This window comes from Syngnathus scovelli, unplaced genomic scaffold (assembly GCF_024217435.2).
Source record: "Syngnathus scovelli strain Florida unplaced genomic scaffold, RoL_Ssco_1.2 HiC_scaffold_155, whole genome shotgun sequence".
NCBI classification, from domain to species: domain Eukaryota; kingdom Metazoa; phylum Chordata; class Actinopteri; order Syngnathiformes; family Syngnathidae; genus Syngnathus; species Syngnathus scovelli.
The window spans coordinates 7,501-27,500 of record NW_026061248.1 but is presented as its reverse complement, the minus strand read 5'-3'; positions in this window follow the sequence as shown (position 1 = coordinate 27,500).

Sequence of the window (20,000 nt, the reverse complement as noted above, 5' to 3'; positions counted from 1 at the left end):
ACCGCCACCAGCCGACCGCCACAAGGCGACAGCCACCATCCCCAAGCGCCATCCCCGACCGCCACCCCCCGACCGCCACAAGGCGACAGCCACCATCCCCAAGCGCCATCCCCGACCGCCACCCCCCGACCGCCACCAGCCGACCGCCACCAGCCGACCGCCACAAGGCGACAGCCACCATCCCCAAGCGCCATCCCCGACCGCCACAAGGCGACCGCCACAAGGCGACCGCCACCAGCCGACCGCCACAAGGCGACAGCCACCATCCCCAAGCGCCATCCCCGACCGCCACAAGGCGACCGCCACAAGGCGACCGCCACCAGCCGACCGCCACAAGGCGACAGCCACCATCCCCAAGCGCCATCCCCGACCGCCACCCCCCGACCGCCACCAGCCGACCGCCACCAGCCGACAGCCACCATCCCCAAGCGCCATCCCCAAGCGCCACCCCCGACCGCCACCAGCCGACCGCCACCAGCCGACCGCCACCAGCCGACCGCCACCAGCCGACAGCCACCATCCCCAAGCGCCATCCCCAAGCGCCACCCCCGACCGCCACCAGCCGACAGCCACCAGCCGACCGCCACCAGCCGACCGCCACCGGCCGTTCGCGGTGTGCGCCGCCGTTCCCCAAGCACCCTCCGGGACGAAGCCGGAGCCAGAGAATAGCAGCGGTGGTGCGTAAAAGCTGCGGCCGGGCCTCGCGGAAGGTCCCCGGGCGGCGAGCTGCGGAGCCCCGGCCTCCAGCTTCCACCAGGTAATAGGACCGGGCGCGCGTAAAAGCTGCGGCCGGGCCTCGCGGAAGGTCCTCGGGCATCCAGCGAGATCACACGGCCCCCACCGGAGGCGGCTAGCGCCTCCGTAGAGTAGTACCGGCCCGTGGAAGCGGCCGCCCGTCAGCCTGCGTTGCCGCTGGTCGAAAAATGCACTAAGTGCCAAACCCCATTCATTTACAACGGCGTGTCCGCCAGAGGGCGCACTTCCCCCGGCGGACCAGCCGGCGGGGCTCGTTAGAGAGTGTATCCGCCTGGCAGTGCCTCCTGGACGGCCTGTATTCCGGACCGCGACCGCTAACTTACGGGAGCCTAAACGGCCCGCGGACCAGCCGGCGGGTCCTCCGTGAAAGCCTATCCGCCTGGCGGTGCCTCCTGGCCGGCCTGGATTCCGGACCGCGACCGCTCACTCGCGGGACCCTAAACGGCCCGCGGACCAGCCGGCGGGTCCTCCGTGAAAGCCTATCCGCCTGGCGGTGCCTCCTGGCCGGCCTGGATTCCGGACCGCCACCGCTCACTCGCGGGACCCTAAACGGCCCGCGGACCAGCCGGCGGCTCCTCCGTGAAAGCCTATCCGCCTGGCGGTGCCTCCTGGCCGGCCTGGATTCCGGACCGCCACCGCTCACTCGCGGGACCCTAATCGGCCCGCGGACCAGCCGGCGGATCCTCCGTGAAAGCCTATCCGCCTTCGCCGGTTCCCCGGCCGGCCACGGGTGGCGAGAATCCGGCCTCCTCGCCCGGAGCGCGCTTCGACTTGGGCGAAAAATGCACCAAGTGCCAAACCCCATTCATTTACAACGGCGTGTCCGCCAGAGGGCGCACTTCCTCCGGCCGGCGGGGCTCGTTAGAGAGCGCGTCCGCCTTGGCCGGTTCCCCGGCCGGCCACGGGTGGCGAGAATCCGGCCTCCTCGCCCGGAGCGCGCTTCGACTTGGGCGAAAAATGCACTAAGTGCCAAACCCCATTCATTTACAACGGCGTGTCCGCCAGAGGGCGCACTTCCTCCGGCCGGCGGGGCTCGTTAGAGAGCGCGTCCGCTTTCGCCGGTTCCCCGGTCGGCCGCGAACGGCGAAAAGCCGGCCTCTTCCCCCGGAGCCCGGTGGGCGAATTTTTTTTTTTTTTTTTTTTTTCAAAGTGCCAACGGCTCTCGCGCCGCGCTGCGTCCGCCTTCGCCGGTTCCCCGGTCGGCCCGAACGAGCGAAAATTCGGCCTCTTGCCCCGGAGCCCGGTCGGCGAATTATTTATTTATTTATTTATTTATTTATTTATTTATTTATTTATTTATTTTTCCAAAGTGCCAACGGCTCTCGCGCCGCGATGCGTCCGCCTTCGCCGGTTCCCCGGTCGGCCACGAACGGCCAAAAATCGGCCTCTCCCCCCGGAGCCCGGTCGGCGAATTATTATTTATTTATTTATTTATTTATTTATTTATTTTTCCAAAGTGCCAACGGCTCTCGCGCCGCGATGCGTCCGCCTTCGCCGGTTCCCCGGTCGGCCACGAAGTATTGCGCATGATTATACGCGATGTTAATATTTATTTAATTATTAAATAAATACATACATGTGTTTATTAATAATATACGCGATGTTAATATTTATTTAATTATTACCTATATTATGAATAAACTAACGGTGATTTTACACGATTTGACTACATACGTGACCGTGAGATAGTGCCGAGGGCTCCCGCGCCGTCACGCGTCCGCCTTGGCACGGGTCGCCCGCGGCAGCGAGCGTTCGGCTCGCGGGGGTCCGCGGGGTGTTATTAGGGAGTGCGGCAGCCGTGCCGAGGCTCCGGCCGGCCGCCGGAAGTCCCGCGGGGGAGCGTCGGAGCTCCGCGAGGCCGGCCGGGGAGCCTCTTAGTCATCGCCCGCGCTCGCGGTGGTCCCGGTCGCTTAAAGTGCCACGGGAGGCGTAGCGATGCGAGTGAGTGTGCGCCAAGTGCGAGAGGCGGTGCATTTACGCGCCGTGTCCGCGAGAGGGAGGCAATTCCCCGTTGCGACCTCCGGGAGATCAGCGGGCCGCCGAAAAGGCTCGGCCGGGGTGCCTGGAGCCTCCTCGGGCGTCGAGTTAGGAGGGGGGCGCGCGGAGAACCGGCTGGATGTCCCCTGGAAGCTCAGCGGGCCGTGGGAAAGGCTTGGCCGGGGTGCCGGAAGCCTCGGCCGGCTTAAAAGTGAGGAGGAAAGCGCGCGGAGAACCGGCCGGAGGTCCCCTGGAAGCTCAGCGGGCCGTGGAGAAAGCTTAGCCGGGGTGCCTGGAGCCTCGGCCGGCTTAAAATGTGAGGAGGAAAGCGCGCGGAGAACCGGCCGGAGGTCCCCTGGAAGCTCAGCGGGACGTGGGAAACGCTTGGCCGGGGTGCCGGAAGCCTCGGCCGGCTTAAAAGTGAGGAGGAAAGCGCGCGGAGAACCGGCCGGAGGTCCCCTGGAAGCTCAGCGGGCCGTGGGAAACGCTTGGCCGGGGTGCCGGGAGCCTCGGCCGGCTTAAAACGTGAGGAGGAAAGCACCGGGAGAACCGGCTGGAGGTCTTCTGGAAGCTCAGCGGGCCGCCGAAAACGCGTAGCCGAGGTGCCGGGAGCCTCCTCGGGCGTCAAAAGTGAGGAGCGACGCACCCCCGAGAACCGCCCGGGTCCTCCAGCCACCGTTGAAAAAGACGTCGAGTCAGGCTACCTTAAGAGAGTCACAGTTACTCCCGCCGTTTACCCGCGCGGAGCGTCATCGCCTCCGCGAACCGTCAAAAATAAATAAATTCATAAATAAATAAATGTCAAGTGAGCCTACCTTAAGAGAGTCACAGTTACTCCCGCCGTTTACCCGCGCGGAGCGTCATCGCCTCCGCGAACCGTCAAAAATAAATAAATACATAAATAAATAGATGTCAAGTGAGCCTACCTTAAGAGAGTCACAGTTACTCCCGCCGTTTACCCGCGCGGAGCGTCATCGCCTCCGCGAACCGTCAAAAATAAATAAATACATAAATAAATAGATGTCAAGTGAGCCTACCTTAAGAGAGTCACAGTTACTCCCGCCGTTTACCCGCGCGGAGCGTCATCGCCTCCGCGAACCGTCAAAAATAAATAAATACATAAATAAATAGATGTCAAGTGAGCCTACCTTAAGAGAGTCACAGTTACTCCCGCCGTTTACCCGCGCGGAGCGTCATCGCCTCCGCGAACCGTCAAAAATAAATAAATACATAAATAAATAGATGTCAAGTGAGCCTACCTTAAGAGAGTCACAGTTACTCCCGCCGTTTACCCGCGCGGAGCGTCATCGCCTCCGCGAACCGTCAAAAATAAATAAATACATAAATAAATAGATGTCAAGTGAGCCTACCTTAAGAGAGTCACAGTTACTCCCGCCGTTTACCCGCGCGGAGCGTCATCGCCTCCGCGAACCGTCAAAAATAAATAAATACATAAATAAATAGATGTCAAGTGAGCCTACCTTAAGAGAGTCACAGTTACTCCCGCCGTTTACCCGCGCGGAGCGTCATCGCCTCCGCGAACCGTCAAAAATAAATAAATACATAAATAAATAGATGTCAAGTGAGCCTACCTTAAGAGAGTCACAGTTACTCCCGCCGTTTACCCGCGCGGAGCGTCATCGCCTCCGCGAACCGTCAAAAATAAATAAATACATGAATAAATAGTCAAGTGAGCCTACCTTAAGAGAGTCGTAGTTACTCCCGCCGTTCGGCCGCTTAAAGTGCCACGGGAGGCGTAGCAATGCGAGTGAGTGTGCGCCAAGTGCGAGAGGCGGTGTATTTACTCGCCGTGTCCGCGAGAGGGAGGTAACTCCCCGTTGCGACCTCCGGGAGAGCAACGGGCCGCCGAAAACGCTCAGCCGAGGTGCTGGAAGCCTCGGCCGGCTCTCAAAGCGAGGCGCGAGGCACCGGGAGAACCGGCTGGAGGTCCCTCGGAAGCTCAGCGGGCCGTGGAGAAAGCTTAGCCGGGGTGCTGGAAGCCTCGGCCGGCTCACAAAGCGAGGCGCGAGGCACCGGGAGAACCGGCTGCAGGTCCCCTGGAAGCTCAGCGGGCCGTGGAGAAAGCTTAGCCGGGGTGCTGGAAGCCTCGGCCGGCTCACAAAGCGAGGCGCGAGGCACCGGGAGAACCGGCTGGAGGTCCCTCGGAAGCTCAGCGGGCCGTGGAGAAAGCTTAGCCGGGGTGCCGGAAGCCTCGGCCGGCTTAAAATGTGAGGAGGAAACCGGCTGGACGTCTTCTGGAAGATCAGCGGGCCGTGGAAAATGCTAAGCCGAGGTGCTGGTTGTCGAATAAGGCTCCGCCATCTCGTAGAAGGTGCTAATAAAGTTCATATCCGCTCGGCTGGAGGTAATTGGCCAGCGGACCGGCCGGCGGGACCTCCGTGACCGCCTATCCGCCTGCCGGTGGCTGCTGGCCGGCGTGCATTCCGGGCCGCGACCGCTAACTTACGGGACCCTAAATGGCCCGCGGACCAGCTGGCGGGACCTCCGTGACAGCCTACCCGCCTGGCGGTGGCTGCTGGCCGGCGTGGATTCCGGGCCGCGACCGCTCACTTACGGGACCCTAATTGGCCCGCGGACCAGCTGGCGGGACCTCCGTGACAGCCTACCCGCCTCCCGGTGGCTGCTGGCCGGCGCGGATTCCGGGCCGCGACCGCTAACTTACGGGACCCCAATTGGCCCGCGGACCAGCCGGCGGGACCCCCGTGACCGCCTATCCGCCTTGGCCGGTTCCCCGGCCGGCCACGGATGGCGAGAATCCGGCCTCCTCGCCCGGAGCGCTCGTCGGCTTCGGCGAAAAATGCACTAAGTGCCAAACCCCATTCATTTACAATGGCGTGTCCGCCAGAGGGCGCAGTTCCCCCCGCGGACCAGCCGGCGGGACCTCCGTGACCGCCTATCCGCCCGCGCTGGTTCCCCGGCCGGCGCGAATTCCGGGCCGCGACCGCTAAATTACGGGACCCAAATTGGCCCGCGGACCAGCCGGCGGGACCTCCGTGACCGCCTATCCGCCTCCGCTGGTTCCCCGGTCGGCGTGGATTCCGGACCGCGACCGCTAAATTACGGGACCCAAAATGGCCCGCGGACCAGCCGGCGGGACCTCCGTGACCGCCTATCCGCCTCCGCTGGTTCCCCGGTCGGCGTGGATTCCGGACCGCGACCGCTAAATTACGGGACCCAAATTGGCCCGCGGACCAGCCGGCGGGACCTCCGTGACCGCCTATCCGCCTCCGCTGGTTCCCCGGTCGGCGTGGATTCCGGACCGCGACCGCTAAATTACGGGACCCAAAATGGCCCGCGGACCAGCCGGCGGGACCTCCGTGACCGCCTATCCGCCTCCGCTGGTTCCCCGGTCGGCCACAGATGACGAATATTCGGCCTCTCGCTCTGGAAGTCCTGCCGACTTAGCCGAAAATTTTCTAAGTGCCATCGGCTCTCGCTCGGAAAAGTGTCCGCCTCGTCTGGTTCCCCAGCTCGGCCTCAGAATTCGAAAATTCGGCCTCTCTGAGGTACCAGGGGTAGGCTTTATGTACTTGGTCCCCCCAGTTAGTGTACTCATCACTTTACCCCCCTTTCGCAAAATATAGTCGGCACGTATGTGCAGAACTGTTTATTTTCATTTTAAAAATTTTCTAAGTGCCAGCGGAAGCTGTCACACGAACTGTCCGAGCTACCACGGTGCCCATCCCGGGCAGTGACGGCAAAAGGCCGATGTGTGTTTGATGGAAGTCTGAATAATTTCTAAGTGCCAACGGCTCAACCGCCGTAAAGTGTCCGCCTCGGCTGGTTCTCCATGTCGGCCCGAACGAGCGAAAATTCGGCCTCTTCCCCTGGAGGTCCGGAACATTTTGGCGAATATTTTCAAAGTGCCAACGGCTGTTCCGCCGTAAAGTGTCCGACCCGGCTGGTTCCTCCGGTCGGCCCGAACGAGCGAAAATTCGGCCTCTTCCCCTGGAGGTCCTGTGAAGTTTAACGAATATTTTCTAAGTGCCAACGGCTGTTCCGCCGTAACGTGTCCGACCCGGCTGGTTCCTCCGGTCGGCCCGAACGAGCGAAAATTCGGCCTCTTCCCCTGGAGGTCCGGACGACTTTGGCGAATATTTTCTAAGTGCGAACGGCTGTTGCGCCGTAACGTGTCCGACCCGGCTGGTTCCTCCGGTCGGCCCGAACGAGCGAAAATTCGGCCTCTTCCCCTGGAGGTCAGGAACATTTTGACGAATATTTTCAAAGTGCCAACGGCTGTTGCGCCGTAAGGTGTCCGACCCGGCTGGTTCCTCCGGTCGGCCCGAACGAGCGAAAATTCGGCCTCTTCCCCTGGAGGTCCGGAACATTTTGGCGAATATTTTCAAAGTGCCAACGGCTGTTCCGCCGTAAAGTGTCCGACCCGGCTGGTTCCTCCGGTCGGCCCGAACGAGCGAAAATTCGGCCTCTTCCCCTGGAGGTCCGGACGACTTTGGCGAATATTTTCTAAGTGCGAACGGCTGTTGCGCCGTAAAGTGTCCGACCCGGCTGGTTCCTCCGGTCGGCCCGAACGAGCGAAAATTCGGCCTCTTCCCCTGGAGGTCCGGAACATTTTGGCGAATATTTCCTAAGTGCCAACGGCTGTTGCGCCGTAACGTGTCCGACCCGGCTGGTTCCTCCGGTCGGCCCGAACAAGCGAAAATTCGGCCTCTTCCCCCTGGAGGTCCGGACGACTTTGGCGAATATTTTCTAAGTGCGAACGGCTGTTGCGCCGTAACGTGTCCGACCCGGCTGGTTCCTCCGGTCGTCCCGAACGAGCGAAAATTCGGCCTCTTCCCCTGGAGGTCCGGACGACTTTGGCGAATATTTTCTAAGTGCGAACGGCTGTTGCACCGTAACGTGTCCGACCCGGCTGGTTCCTCCGGTCGGCCCGAACGAGCGAAAATTCGGCCTCTTCCCCTGGAGGTCCGGACGACTTTGACGAATATTTTCTAAGTGCCAACGGCTGTTCCGCCGTAACGTGTCCGACCCGGCCGGTTCCTCCGGTCGGCCCGAACGAGCGAAAATTCGGCCTCTTCCCCTGGAGGTCCGGAACATTTTGGCGAATATTTTCTAAGTGCGAACGGCTGTTGCGCCGTAAAGTGTCCGACCCGGCTGGTTCCTCCGGTCGGCCCGAACGAGCGAAAATTCGGCCTCTTCCCCTGGAGGTCCGGACGACTTTGACGAATATTTTCTAAGTGCCAACGGCTGTTCCGCCGTAACGTGTCCGACCCGGCCGGTTCCTCCGGTCGGCCCGAACGAGCGAAAATTCGGCCTCTTCCCCTGGAGGTCCGGAACATTTTGGCGAATATTTTCTAAGTGCGAACGGCTGTTGCGCCGTAAAGTGTCCGACCCGGCCGGTTCCTCCGGTCGGCCCGAACGAGCGAAAATTCGGCCTCTTCCCCTGGAGGTCCGGAACATTTTGGCGAATATTTTCAAAGTGCCAACGGCTGTTGCGCCGTAACGTGTCCGACCCGGCTGGTTCCTCCGGTCGGCCCGAACGAGCGAAAATTCGGCCTCTTCCCCTGGAGGTCCGGACGACTTTGGCGAATATTTTCTAAGTGCGAACGGCTGTTGCGCCGTAACGTGTCCGACCCGGCTGGTTCCTCCGGTCGGCCCGAACGAGCGAAAATTCGGCCTCTTCCCCTGGAGGTCCGGAACATTTTGGCGAATATTTTCAAAGTGCCAACGGCTGTTGCGCCGTAACGTGTCCGACCCGGCTGGTTCCTCCGGTCGGCTTGAACAAGCGAAAATTCGGCCTCTTCCCCTGGAGGTCCGGACGACTTTGGCGAATATTTTCTAAGTGCGAACGGCTGTTGCGCCGTAACGTGTCCGACCCGGCTGGTTCCTCCGGTCGGCCCGAACGAGCGAAAATTCGGCCTCTTCCCCTGGAGGTCCGGAACATTTTGGCGAATATTTTCTAAGTGCGAACGGCTGTTGCGCCGTAAAGTGTCCGACCCGGCCGGTTCCTCCGGTCGGCCCGAACGAGCGAAAATTCGGCCTCTTCCCCTGGAGGTCCGGAACATTTTGGCGAATATTTTCAAAGTGCCAACGGCTGCTCCGCCGTAAAGTGTCCGACCCGGCTGGTTCCTCCGGTCGGCCCGAACGAGCGAAAATTCGGCCTCTTCCCCTGGAGGTCCGGACGACTTTGGCGAATATTTTCAAAGTGCCAACGGCTGTTGCGCCGTAACGTGTCCGACCCGGCTGGTTCCTCCGGTCGGCCCGAACGAGCGAAAATTCGGCCTCTTCCCCTGGAGGTCCTGTGAAGTTTAACGAATATTTTCTAAGTGCCAACGGCTGTTGCGCCGTAACGTGTCCGACCCGGCTGGTTCCTCCGGTCGGCCCGAACGAGCGAAAATTCGGCCTCTTCCCCTGGAGGTCCGGAACATTTTGGCGAATATTTTCAAAGTGCCAACGGCTGTTGCGCCGTAACGTGTCCGACCCGGCTGGTTCCTCCGGTCGGCCCGAACAAGCGAAAATTCGGCCTCTTCCCCCTGGAGGTCCGGACGACTTTGGCGAATATTTTCTAAGTGCGAACGGCTGTTGCGCCGTAACGTGTCCGACCCGGCTGGTTCCTCCGGTCGTCCCGAACGAGCGAAAATTCGGCCTCTTCCCCTGGAGGTCCGGACGACTTTGGCGAATATTTTCTAAGTGCGAACGGCTGTTGCACCGTAACGTGTCCGACCCGGCTGGTTCCTCCGGTCGGCCCGAACGAGCGAAAATTCGGCCTCTTCCCCTGGAGGTCCGGACGACTTTGACGAATATTTTCTAAGTGCCAACGGCTGTTCCGCCGTAACGTGTCCGACCCGGCCGGTTCCTCCGGTCGGCCCGAACGAGCGAAAATTCGGCCTCTTCCCCTGGAGGTCCGGAACATTTTGGCGAATATTTTCTAAGTGCGAACGGCTGTTGCGCCGTAAAGTGTCCGACCCGGCTGGTTCCTCCGGTCGGCCCGAACGAGCGAAAATTCGGCCTCTTCCCCTGGAGGTCCGGACGACTTTGACGAATATTTTCTAAGTGCCAACGGCTGTTCCGCCGTAACGTGTCCGACCCGGCCGGTTCCTCCGGTCGGCCCGAACGAGCGAAAATTCGGCCTCTTCCCCTGGAGGTCCGGAACATTTTGGCGAATATTTTCTAAGTGCGAACGGCTGTTGCGCCGTAAAGTGTCCGACCCGGCCGGTTCCTCCGGTCGGCCCGAACGAGCGAAAATTCGGCCTCTTCCCCTGGAGGTCCGGAACATTTTGGCGAATATTTTCAAAGTGCCAACGGCTGTTGCGCCGTAACGTGTCCGACCCGGCTGGTTCCTCCGGTCGGCCCGAACGAGCGAAAATTCGGCCTCTTCCCCTGGAGGTCCGGACGACTTTGGCGAATATTTTCTAAGTGCGAACGGCTGTTGCGCCGTAACGTGTCCGACCCGGCTGGTTCCTCCGGTCGGCCCGAACGAGCGAAAATTCGGCCTCTTCCCCTGGAGGTCCGGAACATTTTGGCGAATATTTTCAAAGTGCCAACGGCTGTTGCGCCGTAACGTTCCCGACCCGGCTGGTTCCTCCGGTCGGCTTGAACAAGCGAAAATTCGGCCTCTTCCCCTGGAGGTCCGGACGACTTTGGCGAATATTTTCTAAGTGCGAACGGCTGTTGCGCCGTAAAGTGTCCGACCCGGCTGGTTCCTCCGGTCGGCCCGAACGAGCGAAAATTCGGCCTCTTCCCCTGGAGGTCCGGACGACTTTGACGAATATTTTCTAAGTGCCAACGGCTGTTCCGCCGTAACGTGTCCGACCCGGCCGGTTCCTCCGGTCGGCCCGAACGAGCGAAAATTCGGCCTCTTCCCCTGGAGGTCCTGTCAAGTTTAACGAATATTTTCTAAGTGCCATCGGCTCTTCCGCCGTTACGTGTCCGACCCGGCTGGTTCCTCCGGTCGGCCTGAACAAGTGAAAATTCGGCCTCTTCCCCTGGAGGTCCGGAACATTTTGGCGAATATTTTCTAAGTGCCATCGGCTCTTCCGCCGTAAGGTGTCCGACTCGGCCGGTTCCTCCGGTCGGCCTGAACGAGCGAAAATTCGGCCTCTTCCCCTGGAGGTCCTGTCAAGTTTAACGAATATTTTCTAAGTGCCATCGGCTCTTCCGCCGTAAGGTGTCCGACTCGGCCGGTTCCTCCGGTCGGCCTGAACAAGTGAAAATTCGGCCTCTTCCCCTGGAGGTCCGGAACATTTTGGCGAATATTTTCTAAGTGCCATCGGCTCTTCCGCCGTAAGGTGTCCGACTCGGCCGGTTCCTCCGGTCGGCCTGAACGAGCGAAAATTCGGCCTCTTCCCCTGGAGGTCCTGTCAAGTTTAACGAATATTTTCTAAGTGCCATCGGCTCTTCCGCCGTAAAGCGTCCGACTCGGCTGGTTCCCGATGTCGGCCAGAACAAGTGGAAATTCGGCCTCTTCCCCTGGAGGTCAGTTGAAGTTTAACGAATATTTTCTAAGTGCCAACGGCTGCTCCGCCGTAAAGCGTCCGACTCGGCTGGTTCCCGATGTCGGCCAGAACAAGTGAAAATTCGGCCTCTTCCCCTGGAGGTCCGTTCAAGATTAACGAATATTTCCTAAGTGCCAACGGCTGCTCCGCCGTAAAGCGTCCGACTCGGCTGGTTCCCGATGTCGGCCAGAACAAGTGAAAATTCGGCCTCTTCCCCTGGAGGTCCGTTCAAGATTAACGAATATTTTCTAAGTGCCAACGGCTCTTGCGCCGAAAAGCGTCCGCCTCGGCTGGTTCCCGCGGTCGGACACAAAATGTGTCAATTCGGCCTCTCTGAGGTACCAGGGGTAGGCTTTATGTACTTGGTCCCCCCACTTAGTGTACTCATCACTTTACCCCCCTTTCGCAAAATATAGTCGGCACGTATGTGCAGAACTGTTTATTTTCATTTTAAAAATTGTCTAAGTGCCAGCGGAAGCTGTCACACGAACTGTCCGAGCTACCACGGTGCCCATCCCGGGCAGTGACGGCAAAAGGCCGATGTGTGTTTGATGGAAGTCTGAATAATTTCTAAGTGCCAACGGCTCAACCGCCGTAAAGTGTCCGCCTCGGCCGGTTCTCCCGGTCGGCCCGAACGAGCGAAAATTCGGCCTCTTTCCCTGGAGGTCCGGAACATTTTGGCGAATATTTTCTAAGTGCCAACGGGTGCTCCGCCGTAAAGTGTCCGCCTCGGCTGGTTCCCCCGGTCGGCCAGAACAAGTGAAAATTCGGCCTCTTCCCCTGGAGGTCCGGAACATTTTGGCGAATATTTCCTAAGTGCCAACGGCTGCTCCGCCGTAAAGTGTCCGCCTCGGCCGGTTCACCCGGTCGGCCAGAACAAGTGAAAATTCGGCCTCTTCCCCTGGAGGTCCGGAACATTTTGGCAAATATTTCCTAAGTGCCAACGGCTGCTCCGCCGTAAAGTGTCCGACTCGGCCGGTTCCCCCGGTCGGCCAGAACAAGTGAAAATCCGGCCTCTTCCCCTGGAAGTCCGGCCGAGTTAAGGCAAATATTTCCTAAGTGCCAACGGCTGTTCCGCCGTAAAGGGTCCGACTCGGCTGGTTCCCGATGTCGGCCAGAACAAGTGAAAAATCGGCCTCTTCCCCTGGAAGTCCGGCCGAGTTCGGCGAATATTTCCTAAGTGCCAACGGCTGTTCCGCCGTAAAGAGTCCGACTCGGCTGGTTCCCGATGTCGGCCAGAACAAGTGAAAATCCGGCCTCTTCCCCTGGAGGTCCGGAACATTTTGGCAAATATTTCCTAAGTGCCAACGGCTGCTCAGCCTTAAAGTGTCCGACTCGGCTGGTTCCCGATGTCGGCCAGAACAAGTGAAAATCCGGCCTCTTCCCCTGGAAGTCCGGCCGAGTTAAGGCGAATATTTCCTAAGTGCCAACGGCTGTTCCGCCGTAAAGAGTCCGACTCGGCTGGTTCCCGATGTCGGCCAGAACAAGTGAAAATCCGGCCTCTTCCCCTGGAAGTCCGGCCGAGTTAAGGCAAATATTTCCTAAGTGCCAACGGCTGTTCCGCCGTAAAGAGTCCGACTCGGCTGGTTCCCGATGTCGGCCAGAACAAGTGAAAATCCGGCCTCTTCCCCTGGAAGTCCGGCCGAGTTAAGGCGAATATTTCCTAAGTGCCAACGGCTGCTCAGCCTTAAAGTGTCCGACTCGGCTGGTTCCCGATGTCGGCCAGAACAAGTGAATATTCGGCCTCTTCCCCTGGAGGTCCGGAACATTTTGGCAAATATTTTCTAAGTGCTAACGGCTGTTGCGCCGTAACGTGTCCGACCCGGCTGGTTCTCCCGGTCGGCCCGAACGAGCGAAAATTCGGCCTCTTCCCCTGGAGGTCCGGAACATTTTGGCGAATATTTCCTAAGGGCCAACGGCTGCTCCGCCGTAAAGAGACCGACTCGGCTGGTTCCCGATGTCGGCCAGAACAAGTGAAAATTCGGCCTCTTCCCCTGGAGGTCAGTTGAAGTTTAACGAATATTTCCTAAGTGCCAACGGCTGCTCCGCCGTAAAGTGTCCGACTCGGCTGGTTCCCGATGTCGGCCAGAACAAGTGAATATTCGGCCTCTTCCCCTGGAGGTCCGGAACATTTTGGCAAATATTTCCTAAGTGCCAACGGCTGCTCCGCCGTAAAGAGTCCGACTCGGCTGGTTCCCGATTTCGGCCAGAACAAGTGAAAATTCGGCCTCTTCCCCTGGAAGTCCGGCCGAGTTCGGCGAATATTTCCTAAGTGCCAACGGCTCTTGCGCCGAAAAGCGTCCGACTCGGCTGGTTCCCGATGTCGGCCAGAACAAGTGAATATTCGGCCTCTTCCCCTGGAGGTCCGTTCAAGATTAACGAATATTTTCTAAGTGCCAACGGCTGCTCCGCCGTAAAGCGTCCGTCTCGGCTGGTTCCCGATGTCGGCCAGAACAAGTGGAAATTCGGCCTCTTCCCCTGGAAGTGCGGCCAAGTTTGGCGAATATTTCCTAAGTGCCAACGGCTGCTCCGCCGTAAAGCGTCCGACTCGGCTGGTTCCCGATGTCGGCCAGAACAAGTGAAAATTCGGCCTCTTCCCCTGGAGGTCCGTTCAAGTTTAACGAATATTTTCTAAGTGCCAACGGCTGCTCCGCCGTAAAGGGTCCGACTCGGCTGGTTCCCGATGTCGGCCAGAACAAGTGAAAATCCGGCCTCTTCCCCTGGAGGTCAGTTGAAGTTTAACGAATATTTTCTAAGTGCCAACGGCTGCTCCGCCGTAAAGCGTCCGACTCGGCTGGTTCCCGATGTCGGCCAGAACAAGTGAAAATTCGGCCTCTTCCCCTGGAGGTCAGTTGAAGTTTAACGAATATTTTCTAAGTGCCAACGGCTGCTCCGCCGTAAAGCGTCCGACTCGGCTGGTTCCCGATGTCGGCCAGAACAAGTGAAAATTCGGCCTCTTCCCCTGGAGGTCAGTTGAAGTTTAACGAATATTTTCTAAGTGCCAACGGCTGCTCCGCCGTAAAGCGTCCGACTCGGCTGGTTCCCGATGTCGACCAGAACAAGTGGAAATTCGGCCTCTTCCCCTGGAGGTCAGTTGAAGTTTAACGAATATTTTCTAAGTGCCAACGGCTGTTCCGCCGTAAAGAGTCCGACTCGGCTGGTTCCCGATGTCGGCCAGAACAAGTGAAAATTCGGCCTCTTCCCCTGGAGGTCCGTTCAAGATTAACGAATATTTTCTAAGTGCCAACGGCTCTTGCGCCGAAAAGCGTCCGCCTCGGCTGGTTCCCGCGGTCGGACACAAAATGTGTCAATTCGGCCTCTCTGAGGTACCAGGGGTAGGCTTTATGTACTTGGTCCCCCCACTTAGTGTACTCATCACTTTACCCCCCTTTCGCAAAATATAGTCGGCACGTATGTGCAGAACTGTTTATTTTCATTTTAAAAATTGTCTAAGTGCCAGCGGAAGCTGTCACACGAACTGTCCTAGCTACCACGGTGCCCATCCCGGGCAGTGACGGCAAAAGGCCGATGTGTGTTTATGGAAGTCTGAATAATTTCTAAGTGCCAACGGCTCAACCGCCGTAAAGTGTCCGCCTCGGCTGGTTCTCCCGGTCGGCCCGAACGAGCGAAAATTCGGCCTCTTCCCCTGGAGGTCCGGAACATTTTGGCGAATATTTTCAAAGTGCCAACGGCTGCTCCGCCGTAAAGTGTCCGCCTCGGCTGGTTCCCCCGGTCGGCCAGAACAAGTGAAAATTCGGCCTCTTCCCCTGGAGGTCCGGAACATTTTGGCGAATATTTTCAAAGTGCCAACGGCTGCTCCGCCGTAAAGTGTCCGCCTCGGCTGGTTCCCCCGGTCGGCCAGAACAAGTGAAAATTCGGCCTCTTCCCCTGGAGGTCCGGAACATTTTGGCGAATATTTCCTAAGTGCCAACGGCTGCTCCGCCGTAAAGTGTCCGACTCGGCTGGTTCCCCCGGTCGGCCAGAACAAGTGAAAAATCGGCCTCTTCCCCTGGAAGTCCGGCCGAGTTAAGGCAAATATTTCCTAAGTGCCAACGGCTGCTCAGCCTTAAAGGGTCCGACTCGGCTGGTTCCCGATGTCGGCCAGAACAAGTGAAAATCCGGCCTCTTCCCCTGGAAGTCCGGCCGAGTTAAGGCGAATATTTCCTAAGTGCCAACGGCTGCTCAGCCTTAAAGTGTCCGACTCGGCTGGTTCCCGATGTCGGCCAGAACAAGTGAATATTCGGCCTCTTCCCCTGGAGGTCCGGAACATTTTGGCAAATATTTCCTAAGTGCCAACGGCTGCTCCGCCGTAAAGTGTCCGACTCGGCTGGTTCCCGATGTCGGCCAGAACAAGTGAAAATCCGGCCTCTTCCCCTGGAAGTCCGGCCAAGTTCGGCGAATATTTCCTAAGTGCCAACGGCTGCTCCGCCGTAAAGAGACCGACTCGGCTGGTTCCCGATGTCGGCCAGAACAAGTGAAAATTCGGCCTCTTCCCCTGGAGGTCAGTTGAAGTTTAACGAATATTTCCTAAGTGCCAACGGCTGCTCCGCCGTAAAGTGTCCGACTCGGCTGGTTCCCGATGTCGGCCAGAACAAGTGAATATTCGGCCTCTTCCCCTGGAGGTCCGGAACATTTTGGCAAATATTTCCTAAGTGCCAACGGCTGCTCCGCCGTAAAGAGTCCGACTCGGCTGGTTCCCGATTTCGGCCAGAACAAGTGAAAATTCGGCCTCTTCCCCTGGAAGTCCGGCCGAGTTCGGCGAATATTTCCTAAGTGCCAACGGCTCTTGCGCCGAAAAGCGTCCGACTCGGCTGGTTCCCGATGTCGGCCAGAACAAGTGAATATTCGGCCTCTTCCCCTGGAGGTCCGTTCAAGATTAACGAATATTTTCTAAGTGCCAACGGCTGCTCCGCCGTAAAGCGTCCGTCTCGGCTGGTTCCCGATGTCGGCCAGAACAAGTGGAAATTCGGCCTCTTCCCCTGGAAGTGCGGCCAAGTTTGGCGAATATTTCCTAAGTGCCAACGGCTGCTCCGCCGTAAAGCGTCCGACTCGGCTGGTTCCCGATGTCGGCCAGAATAAGTGGAAATTCGGCCTCTTCCCCTGGAGGTCAGTTGAAGTTTAACGAATATTTTCTAAGTGCCAACGGCTGCTCCGCCGTAAAGCGTCCGACTCGGCTGGTTCCCGATGTCGGCCAGAACAAGTGAAAATTCGGCCTCTTCCCCTGGAAGTGCGGCCAAGTTAAGGCAAATATTTCCTAAGTGCCAACGGCTGTTCCGCCGTAAAGGGTCCGACTCGGCTGGTTCCCGATGTCGGCCAGAACAAGTGAAAATTCGGCCTCTTCCCCTGGAGGTCAGTTGAAGTTTAACGAATATTTTCTAAGTGCCAACGGCTGCTCCGCCGTAAAGCGTCCGACTCGGCTGGTTCCCGATGTCGGCCAGAACAAGTGAAAATTCGGCCTCTTCCCCTGGAGGTCCGTTCAAGTTTAACGAATATTTTCTAAGTGCCAACGGCTGCTCCGCCGTAAAGCGTCCGACTCGGCTGGTTCCCGATGTCGGCCAGAACAAGTGAAAATTCGGCCTCTTCCCCTGGAGGTCAGTTGAAGTTTAACGAATATTTTCTAAGTGCCAACGGCTGCTCCGCCGTAAAGCGTCCGACTCGGCTGGTTCCCGATGTCGGCCAGAACAAGTGAAAATTCGGCCTCTTCCCCTGGAGGTCAGTTGAAGTTTAACGAATATTTTCTAAGTGCCAACGGCTGCTCCGCCGTAAAGCGTCCGACTCGGCTGGTTCCCGATGTCGGCCAGAACAAGTGAAAATTCGGCCTCTTCCCCTGGAGGTCCGTTCAAGTTTGGGGAATATTTTCTAAGTGCCAACGGCTGCTCCGCCTTAAAGCGTCCGACTCGGCTGGTTCCCGATGTCGGCCAGAACAAGTGAAAATCCGGCCTCTTCCCCTGGAAGTCCGGCCGAGTTAAGGCAAATATTTCCTAAGTGCCAACGGCTGCTCAGCCTTAAAGGGCCCGACTCGGCTGGTTCCCGATGTCGGCCAGAAGAAGTGACAATTCGGCCTCTTCCCCTGGAGGTCTTTTCAAGTTTAACGAATATTTTCTGAGTGCCAACGGCTGCTCCGCCTTAAAGCGTCCGACTCGGCTGGTTCCCGATGTCGGCCAGAACAAGTGACAATTCGGCCTCTTCCCCTGGAGGTCCTTTCAAGTTTAACGAATATTTTCTAAGTGCCAACGGCTGCTCCGCCGTAAAGCGTCCGACTCGGCTGGTTCCCGATGTCGGCCAGAACAGGTGAAAATTCGGCCTCTTCCCCTGGAGGTCCGTTCAAGTTTGGCGAATATTTTCTAAGTGCCAACGGCTGCTCCGCCTTAAAGTGTCCGACTCGGCTGGTTCCCGATGTCGGGCAGAACAAGTGACAATTCGGCCTCTTCCCCTGGAAGTCCGGCCGAGTTTGGCGAATATTTTCTAAGTGCCAACGGCTGCTCCGCCGTAAAGAGTCCGACTCGGCTGGTTCCCGATGTCGGCCAGAAAAAGTGACAATTCGGCCTCTTCCCCTGGAGGTCCTTTGAAGTTTAGCGAATATTTTCTAAGTGCCAACGGCTCTTGCGCCGAAAAGCGTCCGCCTCGGCTGGTTCCCGCGGTCGGCCGTAATAGGCGAAAATTCGGCCTCTTCCCCTGGAGCGACCTCCAAATTTGGGCGAAATTTTTTCTAAGTGCCTAAAGGTACCAGGGGTTTGGGTACCAGGGGTGCATTACCAACTGGTCTTTTGTCAACCCATGTACTTTTTCTAGAGTACATGGGTTGGTCCCCCCACTTAGTGTACTCATCACTTTACCCCCCTTTCGCAAAATATAGTCAGAACGAGCATGGGGGACGCAATTGTTTTCCATGCAAATCAATTGGGCCTGGTCCGAGCGCTGGTAACGGCCGCCAGCAAGCGTCCCCTGCTCGGATAGCAGAACTGAAGAAGGCACGGCACTTCCAGAGAGAGAGAGAAAATTTTCTAAGTGCCACATTTCTCAAAAATTTTCAAAGTGCCACATCTCTCAAAAAATTTCTAAGTGCCACATCTCTCAAAAAATTTCTAAGTGCCACATCTCTCAAAAAATTTCTAAGTGCCACATCTCTCAAAAACTTTCAAAGTGCCACATCTCTGAAAAACTTTCTAAGTGCCACGTCTCTGAAAAATTTTCTAAGTGCCACGGCACGGCTGTGAAATATTCAAAGTCCTACAGGCATTGGCAGAATGCGCGGACGGCCGTCTGCTCCCGGCGGCCGCCGCGAAGCTACTACCCCCTCCCGGGGACGGCTGTCTGCTCCCGGCAGCCGTCCTTACCCCCCTCCCCCGTTTGCACCGCCTGAAGTTAGACCCGCCTTGGTAGGGCCCCCACCGGCCCCGGCTCGCCGGCGTTGGGTGGACGGTTCCTGCCCACTTGCGGGTCCCGGTCGCTTGGCAACCGACCGGGGAGGACCAGCCGCCTCCTTAAACACAGGCTGGAAGGGAAATCCGGTCAAGCTACGGAGGACCGGCCGCCTCCTTAAACACAGGCCGGAAGGGAAATCCGATCAAGCTACGGAGGACCGGTCGCCTCCCTAAACACAGGCCGGGCAAAAATCTGCGAATGGGCCCGTCAAGGGTAGTGGGTCATCCAAGGTGGGAGGTACCGGCCGCCTCCTTAAACACAGGCCGGGCAAAAATCTGCGAATGGGCCCGTCAAGGGTAGTGGGTCATCCAAGGTGGGAGGTACCGGCCGCCTCCTTAAACACAGGCCGGGCAAAAATCTGCGAATGGCCCGTCAAGGGTAGAAGGTCATCCAAGGAGGGAGGTACCGGCCGCCTCCTTAAACACAGGCCGGGCAAAAATCTGCGAATGGCCCGTCAAGGGTTGTTGGTCATCCAAGGAGGGAGGTACCGGCCGCCTCCTTAAACACAGGCCGGGCAAAAATCTGCGAATGGCCCGTCAAGGGTTGTTGGTCATCCAAGGAGGGAGGTACCGGCCGCCTCCTTAAACACAGGCCGGGCAAAAATCTGCGAACGGCCCGTCAAGGGTTCTGTCTCATCCAAGAAAGGGGTACCGGCCGCCTCAGAGGCCGGAGCGAAGGGGGCGAAAGGCTGTCGATGGGGAAGGATCGGGGCCACGGCTAATCTAGCGATGCCCGCGTCGGGCGGTCACTCCGACGAATGAGCGGGGCCGAATCCGGCGCGAGGCGGCCTTCAGGCACGTGGTTCGAGACGACCTCACCCGGCTCTAGCCCGGAGGATCGGAGGCAACGGCCGTCTCCTTAAGCTAAGGCCGGACGAAAATCTGCGGATGCGGTCCATCCAAGGCAGACGGAGGTACCGGCCGCCTCGGTAAACAATGCCCGGGCAAAAATCTGCGAACGGCCCGTCAAGGGTTCTGTCTCATCCAAGAAAGGGGTACCGGCCGCCTCAGAGGCCGGAGCGAAGGGGGCGAAAGGCTGTCGATGGGGAAGGATCGGGGCCACGGCTAATCTAGCGATGCCCGCGTCGGGCGGTCACTCCGACGAATGAGCGGGGCCGAATCCGGCGCGAGGCGGCCTTCAGGCACGTGGTTCGAGACGACCTCACCCGGCTCTAGCCCGGAGGATCGGAGGCAACGGCCGTCTCCTTAAGCTAAGGCCGGACGAAAATCTGCGGATGCGGTCCATCCAAGGCAGACGGAGGTACCGGCCGCCTCGGTAAACAATGCCCGGGCAAAAATCTGCGAACGGCCCGTCAAGGGTTCTGTCTCATCCAAGAAAGGGGTACCGGCCGCCTCAGAGGCCGGAGCG